Source organism: Ricinus communis, chromosome 2 (genome assembly GCF_019578655.1).
Source record: "Ricinus communis isolate WT05 ecotype wild-type chromosome 2, ASM1957865v1, whole genome shotgun sequence".
NCBI classification, from domain to species: Eukaryota; Viridiplantae; Streptophyta; class Magnoliopsida; order Malpighiales; family Euphorbiaceae; genus Ricinus; species Ricinus communis.
The window spans coordinates 15,004,856-15,027,705 of NC_063257.1; the positions used below are offsets into that span (position 1 = coordinate 15,004,856).

At 34.8% G+C, this 22,850-nt stretch overlaps 1 non-coding gene across 1 annotated transcript; it reads left to right on the forward strand.

Moving 5' to 3' along the window:
- Positions 1–7,559: 7,559 nt before the first annotated feature.
- On the forward strand, positions 7,560–7,666 carry LOC112534635. The gene has a single exon (XR_003078915.1). It is a non-coding gene; the product is annotated as a small nucleolar RNA R71 (small nucleolar RNA).
- The last annotated feature ends 15,184 nt before the right edge of the window (positions 7,667–22,850 follow it).

Consider the following 22,850-nt stretch of genomic DNA (forward strand, 5'->3'; position numbering starts at 1 on the left):
GTAATAGGTTCAAGCTTTAGAGTAAGTCTTGTACTCCTGGACAAATATGTCTTTTAAAGTCTTACCCTTTGATTTGTCCTCATCTTTATCCTCATGATAACTTAGCTCACGCTGAGTTTTCTGACCCTTAAAATCTGGCAGCTCTGTAATACCCTGCTAATTCTTCTCTAGTCCCATTCCAAGCATAAAATCCATCTTGTTGAACATGCTAGCTACTTTAGGATCCATGTAGTCCTCGTAGAGAACAACGACTTAGAATCCCATAGGGGCTTCTAGCTCTTGTGCAGCTTCTTAGATAGCCGAGACAACCTTACCACATCCAGCGTTAATAGTCACTATTTCGCCCTCATGAGGAAACTTGACCTTTTGATGTACAATGGAAGGCACTCCTAGGGCATGGAACTATAGCCTACCTAATAACAGTGCAAAAGTTACTAAGATGTCTAAGACATTAAATTCCACTTAGGATTCTATAAGACTCGTCTTTACCAGTGCTAAGAACGTTCCTTCCATGTCTCTTTTTGTCTCGTTATAGGCTCTTATTACCATATTTTATGGTTTAGATCTTTTACAGGCATTCCCAGTTTAGGGAGTATGCGAGAAGGACATACATTGATGGCTGACCCATAATCTACCATCACATATGGCGTCCTTTTCCCTTTGACTTCTGCTGGTACATAAAAGGCCTTGTTATGGTCTTTCCCCTCGAGTGGTAAGTCTTCATTCGAGAAAGTTAAAATTGTGGTGGTTTTGTCAATTACCGTTTTGATCATTTTCTTGGGGGTAGCTGTTGTGCTAATGCATGTGTTGGACAAGGCCCAAATTAGAGCCTTCCTGTAATCCGATGAGTGCATCTATTGTCTTCTTTTCCTTCTTCAACTGCTCTAGCAATCCATTATCCCCTTCAAAAGCTTTCTTGACTCGCTTCAGTTCTTAAACCCTTATGTCCTTACCCACTGGCTCAACTTCTCTGTCAGAGTCACTATCTGCCTAAATATCCTTTGCCCTGACATCTTAGACCTCACACTCATCTCTAGAACTATACCAGATATCAATTGCCAAGACCAACTTCTTTTCTCCTTCCTTCCAAACCTCCAAAAGACAAGGCTCATAGGCTACTTCATCCTCTGACCCCTAGACATTCGACACAATATCTTCGATTCAAATATCAGCTGAATGAGGCTTCGATTAGCGGACCTTAAAGTTGTATTTGCCTGAGGGCTGTCCCAATAGGTCTTCACATTCATACCGAGGAAGTTGCTCAACTTGCCATTCCCCACAGTTAATAAAGTCTTGAACCTCGTGCTTAAGACGGTTGCACTAGTCCGTCACATGCTTAAAAGGCTGATGATACTGACAATACTGATGTTGTGAGGCTTAGGACTATCCTTAGGAAATTGGGGCTTAAGCTTTCCGCTCCGATTTAGGCGACAAAACACCATGGATAGTGGTGCCTTCAGCTTGGTGAAGGTTCTTTATAGGCTATTTGGTCATGGCTTGGGTTAGGGTATATCTTCGAAAGAGTTCATGACCTTCTCTTCACTGAAGTTAGGGGTGATCATGGACACTTGGTTTAATGGTGGTATGTTATTGTAGTTTGGCAGAGGGTTTCTTCTAGTACTGGGCTGGTATGAGTCGGTTAATGTTCCAGTATCGATAAGGTCTTGAATTTCATGTTTTAGCCGGATGCAGTCTATATGGTGGCCGGGTTCTTGGTGGAACTTACAGTAGGTGTTGGATTTGTAGTTGGGTGTATTTGGGTTTGGTGGGTTCTTGGAAGTGGTTGGTTAGAGCATGCCATTTTGTACTAACCTCTCAAAGATCTTTGAAAGAGTTTGTCTAAAGTTGGAGAACTTACTTAGTTGCTGGACATCATTCACATCAAAAGTTCTACTCCTTCTAGTCTAATAGTTCGATCTTTCATTGGGGCAGTGGAGCTGGTCGACGAAGCAGCTGGCGTCAGCGAGCAAGGTGGTAGCACCGGTGGTAGGGAGCGACGGCGTCGGCAGTAGATATGCAAGGAAGAGAAAGGGGCAGCGGTTGTCATTGCCATTCAGGGTGTTCCTGGCAGCCAATGGCGGCGGGGTTGGTCTCTTTTTGACCGGTGAGTTGAGAGCTTCCATTTGGGAGTTGCGGCGTCGGCTTTGGTGGCCGGAGGAAGGAGGAAGGAGTTCTGGTGATGTGAAGGCAACCAAAATTTTGGGCTTTTCCAGCGAGTTCCAGCGAGGGATGGATGATCGGAGGGTATTTCTGAACTCTACTCAGCTCAAGCTTTCTAATGGCACCGGTTTCACGGCGATCGGACTCCGTTTGGAAATCGACCGTCGAGATCGTCTGTAAATCTATCCGGATGATCGGGGGTCTGATTGCAAGATTGGAACTTGGGATCATCATCAGCGTGTTGTCTCGAGTCCGTAGGCACACTCGGATCATCGATCGAACTCCGGCGGTTGGAGGCGAGTCGACCGAGTGATCAAGCGTCTCGGTAATTCTCTGGCCCGTGGATTTTAGAGTTCATTAATGAAAACTATGTGTTTAATTGTTGTGTTGAATATCAGAAAAAAATTGTATGAGGTTTATTAGTTAAAATAATTATCGGACCGTCTGCCAGTTATCGTGATTCATATTGTGTGGCAGAGTCGGGAAAAATAATATAGTGTGATGGCCCGACTCCCGTTAAATAAATTTTTGGAATATTTGAAGTATTTTCTGGCAGGTCTTGGACCCGTAATACGGGGGGTAGACGTCCGTGTTTAGGGGAGGTTCTACTGAATTTTCAGTAGAATTTACCCGAGTCGAAATTTTTAGATAGTCACTCCTAGGAGTCTAGACCTAGGGTTAATTGTCAAATATTTTAATGTTATTGATTGAATTATTTTCTATGATTAGATAATCCGTCAGTTCGGCTCGCTCCACCCGAGGCATCGGTGCAGAGCTAGGAGGTCGTCAGTACTGTGAGTTAAAGTCATATGTCTGTTTACATGTGTCATGCCAAGATTTTATGAAATAGTTCTGATTACATGATTTCATATTTTAATTATTTATTTATTCACTTTTTATATATGTTTCATTTTCTGCATTATAATTTTATTGATTGCGTGTTGACTCGGGATGGGACGACAGTAGAAGCAATCTATCTCTTATTTCAACTTCCACTCATGCCTTACAGCTACAAGGATGTCATAAATAATCTAGCAAGAGATGGCTTTCTTCTTCTTATCGCAAATTTACTGTCAATTTCAAAGTTTAGTTTGCTGTCTCCCATCTTGATTGTTATGAATGGATTAAAAATCTTAATTTCTCAAGTCCTTGAACTCTTTGCATTATTTCCACAACGGATTTATAGGCAATAGGACATTTAAAGTTGAGAAAGAATAAATGTGGCTTGAAATAGATTGTCAAATGATATATCTAAGTTAGTATTCACAAATGCACGAATTGTTCTCATAATAAACTGATAAATTCACTTTGAGGTCTATCTCTTAAGAAACTATGAAGCCATTAATGGATTGCATCAGGACCGCACGACCGCACCGGTATGAATCTGAGACTGATAATAAAAGGATAAAAGGGTAAATTTAAAAAGGTAAATTTAGGACTTGCCCTGATTGAGCATTGCTCTCTAGGCTGAGTAGAGTGTGTTTGCCGAAGTAAAGGTCCCTGGTCGAGCATTGCTCTCTAGGCGCCGACTTATTTGGAAACTTAAGTGACCAGACTGGATTTAAGGACCCTGGTAAAGCTTTGCTCTCTAGGCGCCAGTCTTATTGGAGTAAGAGAGCAGAAAGGCTAAGACTGCTAGTGATAATTAAGTGGCCAGACTGGATTTAAGGACCCTGGTCAAGCTTCGCTCTCTGGGCGGCAATTCTGTTGGAATGAGAGAGTTGAGACTGTTAGTATTGGGGCTAGGGTTCTATTGAGGTACTCCGTCCCGTAGTATGAAATGAATTTTTTTTATATTTTATAGAAGCATAGCATGACACGTATTTTATTTTAATTAAATAAATATTTTATTGAAGTATTTACATTCGTTTTTGGGATATATGATTTTAACTTACTCTCGAGACTGACAGTCTCAATTTCACTATTTTTCAGGTGATTGTTAGTCTTCCTGCAGTTCTTATCTAGCAGCCCGGCTCCTTCATCATCGGATTAATGTAATCGATTTTGGTATGTTTGACTTGTAAACTTCTAGATTCTTCGTAGTAGAAATTTTAGACTTATCAGTGTTTAATTTTATATAAATTCAAGTCTCGCCTAATTATACTGACGGACCGAATTTAATTTATAGTACCTGCTGATTTAAGGTTAATTATGGAAAAAGTGCTTTAGATTGAGTCCAGTTTTCATTTTGATTGAGTTAGTAAATAGTCAGGCTTACTATGGGATTCGGTGGCCTTAAGCCTAAACATTCCCTAGTGCCGGTCACGGGCCCACAGATCGGGTCATGACAATAGATAGGCTGGAACTTCTTCTCGACCCGCTGTCCAAGAACAGCTCCAACTGTATAGTCACTAGCATCGCACATGAGTTCAAAGGGCAGCCCCCAATCAGGTGAAACCATGATAGGAGCTGTGGTTAGTAAATTTTTTAATAACTCAAAAGCCTGTAAGCAATCCGAATCAAACACAAAAAGTACATCCTTAACAAGCAATTGAGTAAGAGGCCTAGCTATTTTAGAAAAATCCTTAATGAATCTCCTATAAAAGCCAGCATACCCGAGGAAGCTCCTAACAGCCTTAACAGAACTAGGGGGTGGCAATTTCAATATGGTATCTACCTTAGCTCTATCTACCTCCATCCCCACATGTGAAATCTTGTGCCCTAACACAATACCCTCTCTCACCACCAAATGACATTTTTTCCAATTTAGAACTAAATTTGCCTCAACACATCGTGCAAGCATGCGCTCTAAATTAGACAAGCAGTGTGAGAAAGAGTTACCGAACACTGAGAAGTCATCCATGAAAACCTCCATAGACTCCTAAATCATATTGTGCAAGATTGCCATCATACATTTTTGAAAAGTGGCAGGTGCATTGCATAAACCAAATGGTATCCTCTGATATGCGAACATCCCATAGGGGCAAGTAAATGTTGTCTTCTCCTAGTCCTCATGTGTGATTGGTATCTGGAAATAACCTGAAAACCTTCCAGAAAATAGTAAAACATATGGCCCGATAGACCCTCAAGCATATGATCAATAAATGGAAGGGGAAAATGGTCCTTCCGGTTTGCATCATTTAGCCTCCTGTAATCGATGCAAACCTGACAACCGGTTACCATCCTTGTTGATATCAATTCATCCTTCTCATTCTTTATCACAGTCATCCCTCCTTTCTTTGGTACAACCTGCACAGGACTCACCCACGAGCTATCAGATATGGGATATATCAAACCTGAATCAAGAAGTTTAATTACCTCCTTTTTCACCACCTCCTTCATGTTCGGATTAAGTCATCTTCGTGGCTGCACCACTAGCCTGAAACTATCCTCCATCAAGATCTTATGTGAGCAAAAATTGGGGTTGATTCCAGGGATGTCCGCAATCTTATGTGCGAAGGCCGTAGGGTACTTCCTGAGAGACGATAGCGTCATCTCCCTCTCCTCAGGAGTCAAGTCTGCTGCAATAATAACTAGCAGCCTCTTTGCCTCATCCAAGTAGGCATAATTCAGGTGCTTGGGTAGTTCCTTCAACTCTAAGACTGGAGGGTCCTTAGTTGAAGGTTTCACTTTCTGCACGTCTGACCTGTCAAGAAAAACAAATGGGTCAGTAGAACGGCTGGGCTCACTAGCCAAAAAATAATCGAGTTGTTCCAACATTTGCTCGTTGGACAACTCCCTCTCATCTCCCTGCAATGCAACCTGTAAAGGGTCATCAAGCAAAATTTCCTACATATGAGACTCAACAACATCATCTAAGACATCCACAGAAAATACAGTATCATCAAGGTCTAGGGAATGTCTCATGGAAGTCGCTAAGTCAAAGGTGATAGTCTCGTCATCTACCCTAAGTTGGAGCTTTCCATTACAAACATCTATAACGGCCCTAGATGTAGCAAGGAAAGGTCTACCTAAGATCAGTGGCACAACACTCTCACCCACCATATCCATGACAACAAAATCTACAGGAAATATAAACTTGTGTACCTTAACAAGTACATCCTCAACTATACCCCTAGGAATCTTAATAGTTCTATCGACTAACTGAATGCTCATCCTATTAGGCTCACTCAAACCAAGTTTATAAAACAAGCTAGTGGGCATCAAATTAATACTAGCTCCTAAGTCAGCTAATGCACCACTAATAGGTAATTCACCAATGGCACAAGGTACAATGAAACTCCCTGGATCACGCCTCTTAACAGGCAGCTTATTTTGCAGAATGGCGGAGAACTCCTTGTTCAGGGTCACCAATCCCAAATCCTCCAGTCTCCTCTTGTTGCTCAATATCTTCTTCAGAATTTTGCATACTTCGACATCCGCGGAATAGCCTCAACAAAAGGAAGGTTAATGCGCAGTTATTTAAAAAGGTCTAGAAACTTACCGAACTGTTGGCCAACCTTTTCCTGCCTCAGTCGAGCAGGATATGGGATAGGTGGCTAGTACTCCTTCACTGGATTCTTCTTCTTATCCTCAGCTCTCACAGGCTCTATCTCCTTAGGTTCTGGTTCCTTCCTGGTAGGCTCATTCTGCACATCAACATCATCATTATTAGCTACAAGTAAGGAACTAGATAACTACCTACCTGATCATAAGGTGATAGCCTTGTAGTACTCCCTCGGGTTAGACTCTGTAGTGCTGGGGAGTGTCCCTGGTTGTCTCTCAGCCAACATCTTAGAAATTTGGCTTATATGGTTCTCCAAATTCTAAATGGAGGCCTGCTGATTCCTAAGTGTATTGTACATCTGCTGAAATCTGTTGTCAGTAGAGGACACAGATTTCATCACTAACTCCTCGAGATTAGGCTTCTTCTCCTGAGGTGGAGGTAGTTGGGGTGGACCAGCTTGCGGCTGTGGCTGTTGCTGATGCAATCTCTGAAAGCCGGGTGGTCCCTAGGCGTTGTTATTCCTCTAACTGAAGTTGGGATGATTGCGCCAACCAGGGTTGTATATATTATTGTACGGATTGTTCTGCTGTCTAGGTGCATTACTCATATAGTCTACCTGTTCAAGGGTAGCAGAAACAGTAGAGGATGAAGAAGTGGAAGGTGAAGCAAACATATCTCCAGCATTACAATTTGCACCGTAGTGCGGGCCACCACAGAACTCACAGCTTATCTGGGTTGCATGAACTGGTATCTAAAGCTGGTCTAATTTCTTAGTCAGAAGCTCCACTTGGCTGCCAAGGCTGCTGTGGAATCTAGCTGGTTGACCACTCCCTGCTTGATTGGCCGACTCCTAGAGGATTACCACTAGTAGTTGTTGGCCATCTCCTCTATCAGATTTTGCGCCTGCTCCAGCGTCTTACTATTCAAGGCCCCACCTGCTGCAGCATCTACAATCTGCCTAGTAGTAAGGTTCAAACCGCTATAGAAAGTCTGAACCTGCATCCATACTAGTAGTCCGTGGTGCGGGCAACATCGGAGCAAATCTTTGTACCTCTCCCAAGCATCATACATGCTCTAGTAATCAAACTGCAAAAAAGAAGATATGACATTTCTCAATCTAGCAGTTTTAGTAAGAGGAAAGTACTTATATAAAAAATTCTCAGCCAAAGGTCTCCATGTCATAATAATGTTGGCTGGGAGTGACTGCAGCCATCTTGTCACTCGGTCCCTCAAAGAAAAAGGAAACAGCCTCAACCAAATGGCATCATCAGTCGTTCCATTTACCTTGAAGGTGTTGCAGATCTCCAAGAAGTTGGCTATGTGAGCGTTTGGATCCTCGCTCGGCAGTCCCCCACATTGTACACTATTCTGAACCATTTGTATCACGTTCGGCTTTATTTCGAAATTATTGGCTGCCACAAGTGGTTGCAAAAGTATACTCATCTGTGTCCCTTCAAGAGAAGGTCTAGCAAACTCGTACATTTTCCTATTTTCATCCGCAGCCTGATTGTTGTCTCCCATCCCTACTGGTCTATTCATAGGGGCTTCAATCTCTATATGCGCCTCCTCTTTTTCTTGCATACGCTTTCTCAAAAGACGGAGGGGTAGCTCTGGTTCAGCAAGAGTGTCTACAGGAGTAGGATTAGAGCTCCTGGTCATAAACTACCTAAAATTAAGAGGCATCAACCAAAGAACACAGAAGTGAATAAAATAATAAAGAATAAAAAGAAATGAAAAGATATAATATAAAAATGGCTAGATTAACACACACATAAATTCACTCTAGTTTACACAAAAACTCCCCGGCAACGGCGCCAAAAACTTAATAAGTAATTTATATAGCTACAATCTAAGGCAGTGAACCTATCGATGCAGACTAGTACTAATGACGAGTATCAAGGTCGTATTCTCGGGAAAGGGTAATCCTAGAACTACTACAGCATCTTATATTATCTAACCTTAACAAAATCGATGAAGTTACTACTCTATGACTAGATGCAAGCTAAAAGATTAACTAAATGTCAAACAGTCTGCAAAGATTTAGTGAAACAATCAAAGGGAGAAAGCAAACACAAGGGGACCTAAGCTAGTTGGATTTTAGTGAAGGTAGAGATTATATTGATTACCAATTGTGATTACCTGTGAGAGGATTCTAAATTGAATTCCATTTCCCTCTTGAGAACATCGAATCCCTAAACCTAAGAACCTAAACGATGGAATCTCTTCCTAACGATTGATTTTAGGTTAGTCTTAAGATTAAATCCACTGCTATTAAGAGTTGTTAATTCTTAATTTGGCTAGTCAATTACATTTATCTCTAAGTGATCATTAACCAGTTCTTGCTATTCAAATTTCCAATTACTAAATGAACTTCTCAACTACATAAAGCAATCTGAACAACACAATTCATAACGTCTCATGAATAATGCGATTTCTTATTAATAACAAAAGCAAGAAGAATACAAGCATTGATAATTAAAATCTCATAAACATTAAATACAATCCAACAACAAAGGAACCCCAATGGGTTCAACAGTTCTAGCTACTCATGCTAATAAATAACACAAAGTAAGGAACAAATACAGAAAAGCAAATTGAAAACATTTACACCCTTCTTCTTTAAGTCGGATGAACAGCCTTAAATCCCCAAATCTGAATAACGAACCTCAAATTGCCTCTTGAATGCCTCCAAATCCACTATTGATCTTTAATGTAACCACATGAATTCGTCATTCAATATGCGAAATAGTCTCCCAAAGTCGAATATTGAAGTCTGAAAAGGGTGGCTCGTGCGTGTATGTGAAATCTCAAGTCAGAAAATTGAACCCTAGCAAAATAATTCGATTTTGCCTATATAATTGTCCCAGCACAGCCGTGGTCAAGCCCTGCTGGTCAACACGGATGAAGTCCAGGCTGTGCTGGATCTCCGAGTCCCGAAAAATAGCTCTTCTCCCTGACCGTGCCCTCGGCGGTGCTGAGCTACCACGGGCCATGATGGAGGCCGTAGTGGCCTCAAAAACCGTGCCTAAAGGATACTTTTGAGGGTCAAATGCCGATGGTTCAACACGGCCAGAGTCCAGGCCATACTCAACCTTGAAATGGTAGCCTTTGCTCAATTTTGATGGATTCTGGTCCGTATTTGCACGTATCTCCCTCGACTACTGATAATGTCCGTCGATGATCACCTGAAACATGAAAGGAACCAAAACACAGGTGATTCTGGCATAAAACAAGATAACTATGCATAAAAATGGAAGTAATTGGGCATATAAACATGTGTAAAACAATGCATATCAGGTATCTTATACAGAAAATCAATATCTCATACTTGGTTTAGGTGCATCTTGAAAGAAAAAGCAAATTATATCCTTAGAGAGATCCATGAAGGGATCTAATGATACGGATCCGAGAAGCATAATTAAAGCTCTTGAATTACATGAGATTTTATGCATGGCAGGATTATTTGAAAGAAATTAATTTGCCTTATTTAGGCAAATTCATGCAATTCCAATGTTAAATGCCTCAGTGGAAGATCCATTTATGAAAGAAAATATGGATGTACAAGGTTGGTGGATTTGGGGTGTGACATGATGGATAAATGCAAAAAAATATCAAGCCCAAGCTTAGCCAAACCTTGCATGATCATTTGGGCATGTTTTTAGGCTTATTCAAGCTACGACACACTTTGGGCTTGAAAAGGAAGAGGCCAAACGAATTTCCTTGAAGAGGAAACTAAAAGAAGGCGCCTAATATGTGTTGCTTAACCTAAGAGTGCGCCAAATTCAAAGAGGAAATAATAGGGCAGCGATATATCTTGTTATTTAGGAATATATCTTGATTGATTTAATCATATCTTTCTTGATTAGGATTAACTAAATTAATTAGGCTTCTTATTTTGTTATTTTGGAAGTCTTTTATTATTTCCTTTTAGAATAGGTTTTTATTATTTTCTAATTAAGCATAGTTCCTTATTTTGTTATTTAGGAAAACTTATATTTAGCATATACTTTAGTTAATTCCTATTTAGTTTATTTTCTTTATGTGAATAGGAAACTAAGGTAATGCCTTTGTCTATTTAAATCATATGTAGCCGAATGGCATAAGTTAATGAATGAATGAATGAATGAATATTTTGAGTTTAAACATTATTGTGAGATTTATTCTTGGTTAGTTGTTTGGAAGAACTTTGAACTTATCAAGAACTTATTCTTGTGGCCTTCAAACAAAGACTCATCACTTACCTTCTACCTTTTCTTGAGTTTGGCATCGACCATTATTCTTATACAAGATTCGATATACATGTTATCTTTAAGGCAAGGTTCATCAAAGGTCAGATTTGGCTTTCTTGAGATTCTAATTCCAATTCCACGTGTTGGGTCTTGGCATAAGTTGTCAAGGTTCACATCATCTATGATGCTTATAAAGCAGCTAGCACTATAGCAAGAAAATCCATCCTTCAAGGATACTTTTGCCCAACCATGTATAATGACATAATGAAGCTCGTAAAAACTTTCAAAAAATGTCAAGAGCATCATCATAATGTATCTCATCTACCTACTCCACTGCAATGTCCAACCACTATTTTATGGCCTTGTTGCAGCTTGGGGCATGGACATCCTCGGGCCTTTTCCATGTACAATAGGTCATAAGAAGTTCCTACTTATAGTTATTGACCACATCACAAAGTAGGTTGAGGCAGAAGCTATGGCAACCATCACAAAAAAGAGAATAACTGACCTTTTCTAGAGAGAAATCATGTGCAAATATGGCATTTCTCATACCGTTGTGACTGGCAATGGAAAAAAATTTGATAACAAGGAGTTTAAAGGGTTCTGTACTCGTATGAAAGTCAATCAAAGGTTTACCTTTGTTGCTTATCCTCAGTCCAATGGACTTATAGAGGTCACAAACTGAACAATTCTCTAAGTGCTGAAAAGGAGGCTATATGAAAGAAAAGGTAAATGGGCTGATGAGCTTCATAGTGTTCTTTTGTCATACAAAACAACACTAAGAATGAAAACTGGTGAAACACCTTTTAGATTGGCCTATGGAGCAGAAGTAGTAATACTAGTTGAAATGGGAATATCGACCTTGAGGATTCAATGTTTTGACAAAAGAAAAAGGAGGATCACATGAGGTTATGCCTAGATTTGCTTGAAGAGCGAAAAGGAGAAACCAACATAAGGAATGAAGCTTACAAGTATAGAATGGCTAAGTACCATGATCAGAAAGTTCGACCTAGGTCATTTTCGAAAGGCGAGCTAGTAATGAGAAGAGCTGACATCGGCAAAGGAGAAGCTAGTGTTAGCAAACTATAACATAACTAGGAATGCCTCTATAAGGTCGTCAAAGTACTTAACCGAGGTGCATATGGAATAACTAACATGAGAAAAAGAGAGATTCCTTAGTCATGGAATGTCCAAGTACTTAAAAAGTACTATCAACAGACACTTGAGAAAAGCCCAGGTAAAGGCCCATTAAAGTGTAATTTTCAATAATTATTTTCTTATTTTCTTTATTTATTTTTCATTAATAAATTATCTCCTTCAGAGCACATTATCAATGCATTATCTTAAAGACTCCAATCTAAGTGCACCGAGATCATCACAGAGCATCTAGCACATTATTAGTGCATTATCTTAAAGAGGCTGATCTAAAGGCACCAAGCTCATCTTAAAGCATCTAGCACATTATTAGTGCATTATCTTAAAGACGTTGATCTAGAAGCATCGAGCTCATCACAGAGCATCTAGCACATTATCAGTGCATTATCTTAAAGACGCTGATCTAGGCGTATCAAGCTCCATATAGCATTTAGCACATTATCAGTGTACTATCTTAAGGACGCTGATCTAGGTGCACCGAGCTCACCTTAGAGCATCTAAGCACATTATTAGTGAACTCTTTTAAAAATGTCGATCTAGGCACGATGAGCTCATCTAAGAGCATCTAGCACATTACCAATGTAGTCTTAGAAATACTGATCTGGGTGCACTGAGCTCATTTTAGAGTAAGTAGCACACTATCGTCTGCATTATCAACTTACCGAGTTACTACACTTATATAAAAAGGAAGGATAAAATAAAACACTTAGGTGTAAAAAAATTGTCCAGTTTTAAGTATTACCGAGTTATAATACTTAGTAAGATTTTATACAAAAGATGGAGAGAAGCATACGAGCTTCAATACTTGAACAAATAACAAGTAAACAAGGAAGGTTAGATCAGATGGAAAAGAAAAACATATATATTTCATTACTAAAATGTTTACAAATTTTTAAGCTCAAGACACATTGTTAATTATATCCCGAGCTTCAATGAGGTCAATCTCTATATTAAGATCATTTCCCGTATGAGGATTAAATTAACAACCTCGCCAATTGCTGCCTCAGCTTGTTCGCCACCCTCAGCTTCTCAATTAGCTCTCTCACGACCTTTATTTCCAATCTCCTCGATGTCCAATTCCTCTAGGAAGCTCAGGTTGGTATCGTGAAACTTGCTTTTGACAACTTCCTTCAGTACCTCGGCATAACTGGTAGGGAGAAAATACAACTCAGAGTAGAAGCCCTCCTTCTCAGCTTCTAGTTTCTCACTAATCAAGGTCTTATCAGCAAGCTTAGAGTTAATGGTAGTACATTCTAGCTCCAACTTGATGATATGCAGTCGGCGCTCCTCTTCTCAGCAAAGATCGTGCTAAGCTGAGTTGTAGCACTTTCAGCCTGTGCATTGGTATCTTGAAGCTCGTCCTCCCACTTCTTCTCCTTTGTAGAGAAGTCTTTGGACTACTTCTAGAGAATGTGCTTGACAGTCTCAGCCTTAGTACGATCATGATAGGCTTGTTCACTTAGCTGTCTCTTATAATGCTTTCGAGCATTACCAAGTGTTATCGCCGACAAAAGGGCAGATTAATTCAAGGAAAAAAAAAAGAAAAGTAAGTAAAAATTAAGGTCGGGAAGATAAAGTTTACATGTAAAATGAGACACATGTTGGGCATGAAGGTCGGTGGATGGACATTCTCCAGCTCCTTCAGGTCATGCTTGAAGTTAATCAAGCTCGCAAGTTCCTCGGCTAGAGGATGTGTCTAGACAGTTGGTGTCGTCTTGTAATTTTTCTCAAAATAAGGACGAGGATCAAGACACCATGAAAAGGAACTAGGGATATCCACTTTAATGCAATCATCCTTGTCTACTAGCCGAGGACTTTTTTGAATCTGAAGCAAGAGAAGGTTAGCACTAGAGAATGATTGGTGGTCTGAATGGAGATCACCGAGTTTGGACTAAGGAGTAGTCCATCTTCAGAACGGTGGACTGAAGAATAAGGAAAGCAGAGCTTATTCCTATGGCTTTTTTGCCCTTGTTCTATTTGGTCCACTTCAGTAGTTTTAGATCAATCACTACAAGAAGAATGGATTATAATATAATCTATAAAATCAAGATCAGATAAAATCAAAAGCACGCCGAACAAGAAGTACTGAGTAGGTATACCTGAAGAGTTAACACCTAGCTCAGCCCCTTGTTCGGGCGCCTCAAGCTCAGTTAAATATTGAAAAATTAAAGGGGAAATAGGAAAGGGAGTTCCTTTTTTCCTAAGACTCATCAAGGTTCGTTTATTTAAAACATCCTCCCTCGTGGTAAGTATGGTTGATTTCCTAACAGGGAGGACATGCCATCTCCTCTGAAGGTTATTGAAGTCAGAAGCATAGGAGACCAAAAAATACCAATTATACCAATTGTGAATAAAGGAAACAAGGCCATCCAAAATTTATGGCCAGAGCAAGCCTTGAGGTAAATGAAAGCATACTCGCCTGCCCGAGCAACTAAGTAAGAACCTAGAAAAGAAATACAGAGCAGGAATGATCTTAAAGGCTGTTCACAATTGTTTAAAAGTATTGAGAAGGCAAATGGAGTTAGGGTAAAGTTGAGCTATTGATATGTTTGTATAAAAAATAATAGCTTTATAAAGCTATCCAAAGGTAATATGAGGCCGGCTTTTAGATATTCTTCGTACAAAAAAATATGATTAGCCTCAAGGGTACTGTTACTAAGAAAATTCTCAGGATACTCTTTTAAGGTAAATTCTAAGGGAATACTGAGCTTGAAGGTGATTTAAGTGAGACAGGTTCATCTTTGAAGGAAAGAGATGATGATCGTTCTCAACACTCTCGAAAGAGGAGTCCGGACTTTCAGCCCCTCTCTATTAGCGGATCCGATAGAAAGACTCTGGGAATGAGCTTGGATAGACTCGTCCTCATCAACAGACATAGAGACTGGATTTTGAGAAGGTTAGAATGAATTCATGAAAATAGAAAATGATAAAAAAGGTTTAGAAACAAGTAAAACATAAAAACAAGAAAGGAATAAAGGCACATATTAGTGAAGGATTTTTAAGTTGCGAAAGAAGCAAAAGCAAAAAAGGTCCAGACATGCTTAGAAGGCAGAAGCGAGAAACACTAAAAGAATTCGAGAAGAAAAATAGCGAACAATAGAAAATGTTTATATAGTACTAAAATAATGACTAAAATATCCCTAGAAGAGACAAAAGAATATTCTAAAAGCAAGGGGCGATACAGTCATTTCGAAGATCACATATGAGAGGCAACTGTTATTATATTTAGTATGACGTATGAAACGTCAAGAGGCATGTCAAGTATCTCACCTACCAGATGTTTAAAATTAAAAATGATACAGCCGAGCATACTTCCTACTTGTGATATGATCAATCTTGAATATATGTCTGTTGATCCCATTTGTTGAGAAGACTCAAACTCATCGTATTGTTAGATTAACCAAGTATGACTAAACAAGTTATATCGAGCATAAATACTCTCAAATGAGTGGGGAGACTAATGATAATCGAGTATCATACGACTAACCTGTCACATTCAAGAAAGATGGGGTTGACTGAGTTTGCATCCAACTACAACATAAAGTCTTAGTGACCAAGTCATGATCAAACTCTAGTTTAAGAGTCCGACCCTACCTAGGAGTCTATTATATAGCCAAGAAGACTAGTTCTAGTATGATTAGGATTTCTTACATCCACAAAGTCCTACTCCTTGTAGGACAAGGAGACCTTCAATCCCTATATAAGGAACTACAACATAATATACTAGGTACATACTACTTTACACACTCAATATACTCTATGCTACCCTTAAACAAATTACTGACTTTGTTATCGGAATGAATGATCGGACAATCCTGTTTGACGCTTTCCAACCATCGTTACAGGTACTCTAAAGATTAGTCAGTCTAAAAAACTTTGTTGATAGCTCACCTCTGTGACCGAGTTATCAAGTGCAAAATGTAAAAAAAAAGGTTTAAAGGCACTTAGAGTCGAGGAATTCACCAACCAAGGCTTGTAGCATTATTGAACTAAACTAGAGTACGTTTGAAGGATTTTTAAAGTTATCAAGATCAATTAGTTCATGAACCAATGTTGGGCAAGACATCAACCGATGCCAGTTGAAGAAAGAAAGAAGGGTAAAACTTCTGTTGTCAGCTATTCCATGAAATTGACTCTATGTGTTTGATGAACCGAGGCTAATTGGTAGTATGAGAAAACTACTATTGTGGAATAGGTCTTGGTGCATTTGTTGACTAGGGCGGTTATATGCAGGTTGCTATATATTCTGGGTCTTTAGCGATTTTTAAGGACTTTTGGAACAAAAAACAATATTATAAATATTTTGGGAGTAGAAAAGGGTTTCCTTATATGATCTTTTAGTAGAATTCATTTCAATTCAATACTTCAAAATAGTGTCCTTTTTTCTCTATTATTTATGTTTCTGAAATTGTAATTGTGTGCTTTATTCTTTATTCACGAGTAACTAAATATTCAACTAGGATTAGAGATATAACCTAGTTAGAGAATTACTTTTAGATCAAGATCTTAAGTTATATTTAATTTAACTCTCTTGGCTTACTTAATTTTTCTTGTTTTGACTATAAACTAGTGTTTTCTTACATGCATTGCACATGAAGTTAATATTTGGACTCGTCATTATTCATTTAATATAAAATAAAAATAACTAAATAATTAAGAATCAACATACTAAATACTCTAACTATTTGTTAATTATAAATTTTATTTAAATATAAATTACTAATTTCATAAAAAGAATATATTTAGTAGAATTTCTTATATAATGTTTTAGGGAAAAATTCTTATAGTTTATCAAATTTTAATTGTTTATTATTCTTCTTTTTGTAAGTTGATTTAATAAAATTTATTATGGGTTAAAATTTTAGTTTAAAGGTTTTTCTTATTCTACAAAAAGTTTAACTAATATAAATTAGTAAATAATAAATAACTATAAGTATTAATTATCGATTGACACATATTTAATCAATCATAATAAAATAAAATGCAAGGAATTTTTAATAAATTTACTTATCCATACTTTCAATTTCATAAATAATAATAATAATAATAATAATATTAAATAATAATAATAATAATAGTAATTAATGATTATGATAATAATAATAATTAATGATCTTAATAATAATAAAATTATTATTATTATTATTATAATTATTATTATTATTATCATAATCATTAATTATTATTATTATTATTATTATTATTATAATCACGTAACTGAAATTTGTTATAACTAATAAAATAAAATGTTATTATTATTAAAATTTAAAATTATAAAAAAATTCAGCATAGCCCTTAAATTATAATGTTAATCTAAATTTCACTTTTTTTTAAATAGATTGACCTATATATTATATTTATAAACCCATAAACTAAATTATTGAATTTGATTAAGATAAAAGCTTATCAAATTTAGATTCACAAAGCACTTTCAATATTAAAAAGTTAAATTTTCTTCAAATTATAATTTATTTGTTTAAATTTTATATTATTTTGTAAATAGAAAAATATATTTATTATTAATAAAAATATTTTCTTTTTTTAAATATAATAATAAATAAGTTTGTCATAATTTTTAAAGTTCAAATATGTGTGTCGTCTAATGTTATTTTCTTAAGAAAAATTATTAGTTTATATGGAATTATAATTATAGAATTATCTAATTTAATATTAATTTCGTATCATAAAAGTCAAATTAAAAGTACTTAGGTTTTATTATCTGCAAAAATTCCTTTTAAAAACAAAATCCCTTTTATTATGTTTCATCTCATTATTGTTAATTTTATTTTAATTTTATATAAAATTATTTTTATCTAAAAATAATATACTTTAATAAATTAAATCACAACTAATTAATAACTATGTTAATATTTAATTACATATACAATATATAATTGGTACAAAATGCATTTAGTTTTTTATTCACGTATGATGCACGTAAATCTTAATAATTGAACTCATGATATTTATTATATATTAGAAGGACATAATAAATGTTTTAAAATTATTACTTATATAATAAAATAAACAATAAATATTAATATTTTTAATCATTATTATTCATGTAATAGAAAAATTATTATCTAATTTTAAAAAAATAACATTATAGAAAAACTATTATTTAATTTAGAAAAATTACATTATATAAATAGTTCTTAAAATGATTATTCCAATCACAATAATGAGTTTACACTATCTATTTTAATTGAAAAATTATTATTAAATAATTAGAATAGTTTTAAATTATATTTAAATTAGGATTAGAATTAGTATTAGATCAATCTCAGACTAACATAAATCAATTAAAATATATTTATTTATTTTATTATCATTATTATTATTATTATTATATCTTTTCGTTTTTGCATAGCTATAAACACATTTATATCTAGTTATAAGATCGAAATTCAACATTCAAAATCTAAGCTTCCTTAAGTTAGATTTTTTTTTTTGTTTATTTTTAATTTTGCCATTATTTAATCTAAAGTTATCAATAATCTTTATTCAGGATTTTATTATAATTTTTTCAATATTATTAGTGTCAAGAGCTCATATTTTCATATCCAAATAAATAAATAGAGTTAAAATTAGATTAATATAATTTTTTCTAATAGAGTTACACTTTTAAAATTAGACTTATACTTAATAAACTAATAATAAAATTTTTATTAAATTAAATTAATAACAATCCAATTAATTAAAAATTAAGTAAAGTCTTTGGGTATATGAAGAGCATTGGTATTTAAAATCCTATAATCATGATTTATCAAAACCAATTAGATCTCTTTTCAAGCATCGGAATTATTTTTCACTTTCTTTTTTTTAGGTATACACATTCTTTATCTCTATATGAACCTAAGTTTGTCTCTAACTTGCTAACATATTTGAACAGATATTTTGTAGTAAGATGGTAAAAGTAACAACAAAAACGACATGCTAATATTTATGACATTTGCCTTTACCCTCTTTATATAGGACTGTGAAAAAGGTATAACCTCGACTCATTGTTAATAAAATGGCATTAAAGGTATATATACTTAATAAATGAATAATAGAATTTTTATTCAATTAAATTAATAGAAGATCAAAGTAATCCAATTAATTAAAAATTAAGCAAGGTCTTCGGATATAAGAAGAGCACTGAAATCTAAGATCTAGCAATCAAGATTTATCAAAACTAATAAGATCTATTTCAAGCATCAAAATTATTTTTTAGTTTCTTTTTTTAGGCATGCATATTCTTTATCTTTATATGAACTCCAGTTTTTCTGTAACTTACTAGCATATTTGAACATATATTTTGTAGTAAGATGATAAAAGTAACAACAAAAACGGCATTGCTAATATTTATGACACATGCTCGCACCCTCTTTATATAGGACTACAATAAGATATAGATTTGATTCATTGATAATGAGATGGCATTAAGGATGTACAGTTTTTATATAATTACGCTAATCATTCATACATTAAAGATAGATCCATAATAACACCTACCAATGAAATTATTAATATTGTTAATAAAGAAAAAATATATATTACAGTTCTGACTCGATTTGCAAGACATCAAATGGCACTGAAAAATTAGAAGTACTTTATCCAATTAAATTTTTAAATAATCAAATTTTAACTGTTTTTCACAACATCAATTAAAATTAAAATTAAATATCCCTATTATGTTACTATGAAATATTAACCCAAGCTTAGGTTTATACAATCGTACAAGATTAATAATAACTAATTTAGAATTTAAAGTCATTGAAGCTACTATAATAATTGGCTCGCATTGTGGCAAAAGAGTTTTTATATCTTGCATTATCTTTCTTACAGTAAAAATAAGTTTCCATTTATATTAAAAAGAAGACAGTTTCCAATAAGAATATATTGTTGCATGACAATGAATAAAAGTCAAGGACAAACATTAGAACGAGTTAGTGTATACTTATACGATCATGTTTTCTGCCATGCGTAGTAATATGTTATATTATTGAGGGCTTATCGCATAAAAATTTGCGTATATTAATGAATAACAATAAAGAAGATTGTATAATGAATTCTTTGATTATACAAAAAATATTGTATATTATGAGATTTTTAATGATTTGTTATCTTATATTTAAGTATTATATATTTTTTTTTATTCTTTGATTTTTGTTGCTATTTTTTTTATATATTCCTAAAAATATTTCTTTTCAGCAATATATCATACACATTGTTGTTTAAAGTGAATTGTGGGAGTAGAAATATTCGAATAAAAGTTTGTGTCGCAAGAATATAGAAATTTGTGAATATTACAAATCTTGATGATTTATTTAGCATTGAATTCTTGATGATTGATGAAAAGGTATACTGATTTTATACTTTATTATGCTGGTTTATTCATTTTTTTCATCGTTATATCTTATTATATAATAGTATAGTTAATATGGTATTACTTATAAAAATTGTTATCTTGGTAGGGCGACACAATGCAAGGGACAATATCCAAACAATTTGCTTATCATTTTCAATAGTTACTAAAAAAAGGAAATGTGTAGCATATATCTCGTTTTACGGTGATACTTGCACAGCTAAATTATAAAATCAACAACCATCCATTATGCATTAAGTTGCCCAAAAGTACCTTTGTGAAAGTTGTTGATAATTACGATTCACTTATCCCATTTAATCATTTTGACTTTGTTGATTTTACACAGTCAACCCAAGAGCAGAGAACAAGACAATGCTAATAGGTATTATTGATTTATAGATTTTTAAGTAGAACCTACAAATATATTTACCTACATCATTTTTATTTTCTTTTATCTATAGATGTTTTGGGCAAAATAATCGTTATTGGAGATATTGAGGAAACAAATATCATGGATATAATTGCAACGAGACATCATATTCATCATATTCATATTACAAATTTGACGTAATTCCATTTTAATATAAATGTATTACTTTATTTATTTTTATGTTATATTCATTTATATCATGTGTTAATCCAAAAATTTGGCAGCAATAATAAATTAGATGTCACTCTTTGGGATAAGTGGTCGGTCCAGTTTCCTAAAAATGAAGTTCTCGAAGAAGATCTGATGGTCTTGTTATTGTTGCTTTCTTATAAATGATAATAAAGAAATTTAATGGTAAGATCTCTTTATTATCTTTTTTACTACATTATCTTGTCATTTTATGTAATCAATACTATATCTTAATTCCATTTCATATATTTGGTGCATAAATAATTTTAGTTCACAATTCTTTTGCAATATAGTTTTTTATCAAGCTAGATATTCCTGAAGTTAATGATTAGACAGAGGTATGCTCGAAATTATGGTATATTCTTAAATCTAAATAAAATCGTAAAATGAATTTTTTACATGCTGGCTGAATCAAATGAAACGATTACAAAACTACAAGTAGAATATCGCCATGTCCATGACATTGAAGCATAAAAAAATATTAACAAAAGAATGATTGCAGAACTGCTAGCATTAGACATTGACATAGATAAGGTATTTGATAAAATTCTTTTTATTCCTGAAATATTATTAAATCATATATTGCTTAAACTGTTTAATTATTTACACGTGGTTGTAGGATATCAAGTTCATGTGTAAGGAGATTATAAAAGATGTTGATGTATCAAGTGGTTGGTGGTACCAAGCGTGTCCACAATGCAAAAGCAGTGTTCAAAATTACAATGCACAAGTTTAATGTAACAACTGCAGAAAAATTAAAGATCCTCTGGTCTATTGGTATACATTCCAAAATTGTCTTTTGTTATCTTATTAATATTTGACATAGGAACTAAGTATAAATAGTGTTTTTATGTTTTGTAGGTATAAGTTGAATACTATTATGGAAGATGATAGTGGATAGATAAAGTTTCTTATTTTAGTCATACAGTAATTAAGTTAATTGGATTAGCGACATCTAGTCTTGCTCAAGTTTGCAAAGATAAGTTATCTATTCCTCCATTAATAACAAGAATATTTGGGATCAAAATATTTTTTCAAGTCGTGCTAAATACCAGAAATAAAGATCTTTATAATTTGTCATTTAAAGTCATTTATATTTTTAAAGACGATAAGGAATCAATTATGATACCTTTGGTTGTCTGGCAACACACTCCTATAGGGTCCACGTTTGTTTGAAGACCAATTGGGATTGATACCAAACGAAATGTAAGAAAAAAATACTTGATTTTTTCATATGGAGGTTACAATTCTAAGAAGTCTCAAATTCGATAAGGAAATGAAACTCAGTCCACATTTCTATCCATTGAAGAACAGCCTCTCGATATTTTTGCAGATAATACGCCTGTCAAAAATTATGCACAAAGTAAATATTATAACTTATCTAATATTATAAACTATTTAAAATTTTCTTTCTAACAATATTTCAACATTGTGAATGCATGTCAACTCTTCATTACCCTCTAATGATGATGATGATTGTTAATGAAATAATAGCAAAATAACAGCAGTGAATATAAATAAATATATTCTTTTATATCTATACATTATGACCTATGAAATAATATATTTTTACTTTTATAGGTTGTATCGGCGTTGGTAGAAAATCGATGAATCCTGCTCTGTTATTATTATTAAGTTACATTGTTATGTGACTATTTTGAATAATTTACTTTTCATAAATTCTATTATCTATTGCCACATGATATTTATGGACAGCTTAATGACAAAATACTAGCGATGGAAGTTATCTGTGATATATCATATACATTATTTATGCCAAGAATTGGTGCCATGACTACCTGGTAAATATCGACAGACTTGCGACGCCATGTTAGCGACAGACAAGTAGGCCATTAGTATATTTGGCGACAACTTGGCGCCAGAGTTTAGATCCTTTTAGCGACGGATTGGTCCATCTCTGTTGAGCGATGGACTAGTATCCGTCACTAT